General features: G+C 41.7%; 1 pseudogene; it reads right to left on the bottom strand.

The window, feature by feature from the left end:
- Positions 1 to 264: 264 nt before the first annotated feature.
- LOC140514268 (vacuolar protein sorting-associated protein 37A pseudogene) lies at positions 265 to 1,191 on the bottom strand (annotated as a pseudogene).
- Between the last annotated feature and the right edge of the window lie 1,808 nt (positions 1,192 to 2,999).

Here is a 2,999-nt window from a genome sequence, read left to right as displayed (position 1 = left end):
GTCAAGTATGGTAAATGACTTCATCAACTAAAAATACAAAGGCTATTTGGTGCCAAGAGTGCAGAAGGATTTCTCAAAAGAAGATAGGTAAAGTCATCCTCAACTGTAGAAATCAGGCTCAGCTCTACCCAATGGATACAGTTAATCTCTGCTATACAATACAACCATTAGGATCAAATGCCTGTCTACAAATCGCATCTATTTAAAACGTGCTTAATGGGGACTGTTCGTTCTTCTCTTGGCAGTTCAAGTGCTCAGGAAAATCTAGAGGGGTGTGTAGAACGGGGTGTGCCTGGCTATGGTTGGCTGAAGCTTTTCCTCTTTGGCTCTGAGACAATGGCAAATAGTTCTCTTTTCCACGAAACTGCTGAGAAAATCATCTCTATCTTGCCCTCGAGGAAGTCCTTGGCTAGGGTGTCTGGCTCCTCCTTGGCTTCCTGGGCGGCTACCTTCAACCTGGCCTGGAGGGTGCTGGCGCTGCAGCTCTCACTGAGCTCATGATGCCTTTGCATCTTCTTTTCAAAGCCTGATTTCATCTGGGTATACAGTTCATACTTGTTAAAGACTGTCTGCCTTTTGGCTTCCAGACTGGAATCTAAAAGGAGATTTTTCAGGGCAAGCTCTTGGATGCTCCTGACCAGGCTCTCCTTGTTACTGATGACTTGCTTCAGCTGAGGCAGAGTTGAGAACCACTCCAGGAACCCGTCTTCTTTCTCGTTCATCTCTGTCAGCTCTGGCAGGCTGAGCTCCAAGAGTTCTGGAAATGCCTCAAGGATATCAGGCATCTTGTAACCACACCTGTTTTGGCCTGTCAGCATCGGGCCTCTGTGGTGGGAACATGCAATGGCAGACTAGAGAGGAAGCCACAGGAAAGAGCAGCAGGTTTGGGGGTGGAGTAACTCGAGGCTGGGACAGGGTGTCTGCAACAGAGACAGAAGCCATGGGTCTGTTTATTTCTTGCGGAGGATACAAGGGAAGAAATGGAAAACCTTGAGTAGCATAAGGAAGCATTCCCTCCAGGCCACCGTGTAAGTATGGAAATATTGAACTGGGAGTCAAAACTGGAGTATTCTTCCAAAACTCATCCAACAGACTTTGAATATTTTTTCCAAGGACTGAGTGCATGGTAAAATTGTTTACTAACAGACAGGCAACGTACACTCTATGTTTGTCCATTAAATGATGCCTGATTGGAGCTTAAACACTGATTCCTGGTTTTTCCTGAGGAAACTGAGGAGGAAGAAAGATGTTAATGTTAATTGTAAGGTTGTTTACTGTGAACAGTAATCTGTATTCCACATCCTTCTGGATTTCAGCAATGCTGGCTTGCACTGGGCACAGAGCCTCAATGAGCTGCAACTTTTGCTGCTGGAGGCTGGAGGCTGGCGAGCCCCTCCATGGGCTCACATGGGCAGCTAACCCAGCCGCTGCTGGGTCACTGAGGAGGGCCTTCAAATACAATTCTAAAGAGAAACATGCAAAGCTAAACAGGAAACAAAAAAGAAACAAACAAACAAACAAGTCATTCCATAAGGTTAAACTGTTTGCACCCCTATATAGAAAGATACCTGTAACTCTTGAGAACCATATCTTTATTACCACACATAGACAGAGGGTGTTGGTATAGGTGCTTTTGATGTGAAGATTAAAAAAAAAAATAAGGTCTGAAAAAGAAAGCATTGTACTAGTGTAGTAATAATTTAAATGTGAAGATTTTTCCTCCCTGTTAATGGACCTATGTGACCTGCTTAAGTCACATGGTAGCCTAAGTCACGTGAGTTTGAGTCCTATGAAGGCTGAATAAATGTGTGAAAAAGGAAGATGTGAAGCTGGAGCAGAGCTGAAGGGATGTTGGTCAAACTAGTCAGAATTGGGAAGAACAGAGAAATCAGGCACCTGGAGAGGCAACTGGAGTGAATGAGAGAGCTTGTTTGTGATTTTATTTAAGGGAGGCCTGTTTATGATTTATTTAAGGAAGCTGGTGTGTGGGAAGTCTAACAGAGAGAAGGCTTAAGGATGATAGTTCCCCCTACATTGTTCCTGAGTACAGATTTCTTTGTTGCTATAATGAATTTGTTTGTTTGGTATTAGGATTCAGTTTTCTAGTATTGGAATACATGTTTTGGTTCTGTCTTCCATGTGGAGAGTCTCTTACATTTTGTAATTCAGAATTGTGCTGGCATATTCATATTTGCCATAGGTGCTGTGCATAATATGTTGGCACTAAAACTGGGATAAGATGACAGATGGAGCAGAAAATCGTAAGTTACATCACATGTAGAGGTGCAAAGACCTATTATGCTGGAGGAAAAAAAGTAAGGGAGGTAAGAAATGTTCAAAACTTAGTCTTACGAAATTTGACGTAAAGAGGGAATTCACTTGGTTGTGAAAATCTACCTTATTCTATACCAAAACAGGAGAGAAGAAAGGCAAAAGAAAAGGGAGGAGGGCTTACAGAAGGGAGGGCAAATTGAAGAAGGCAGTGATCAGAAGCAAAACCCTGGAGAGGAGGGAAAGAGTGAAAAGAGAGATAAAAGCATAAAAACCAGGGAGGGAGGCGATAGAATGGAAAGACAGAATTGGTAATCATAATTGTAAATGAGAATGGAATAAATCTTCCCATAAAATGGAAGTGGATAGCAGAGTAAAATAAAAACCCAAATCCTACAATATGTTGTGTACAAGAAACACATTTTTGTTGTCACTTCTATCTTTAATATTCCTATTAAACATTTTCACATAAGTCATGTTGTATGGAAGAATTAGAATAAATGGGAGGACACTTGAGAAAGAAAAACAAACCAAACCAAAAACAAGTCTACTTTGTTCTGCATTCAGACTCCATAGTTCTTTCTCTGGATGTGTATGTCATTTTCCATCATGAGTCCTTCGAAATTGTTTAGGTCCTTGCATTGTTGAGAAGGACTAAGTATATCAAAGTCAATCACAGCACACTTTGGCTGTTACTGTGTGAAATATTCTCCTGGTTCTTCTTTCTT

This window comes from Notamacropus eugenii, chromosome 7 (genome assembly GCF_028372415.1).
Source record: "Notamacropus eugenii isolate mMacEug1 chromosome 7, mMacEug1.pri_v2, whole genome shotgun sequence".
Taxonomy (NCBI): Eukaryota; Metazoa; Chordata; class Mammalia; order Diprotodontia; family Macropodidae; genus Notamacropus; species Notamacropus eugenii.
This window is presented reverse-complemented; position numbering and strand designations above follow the sequence as displayed.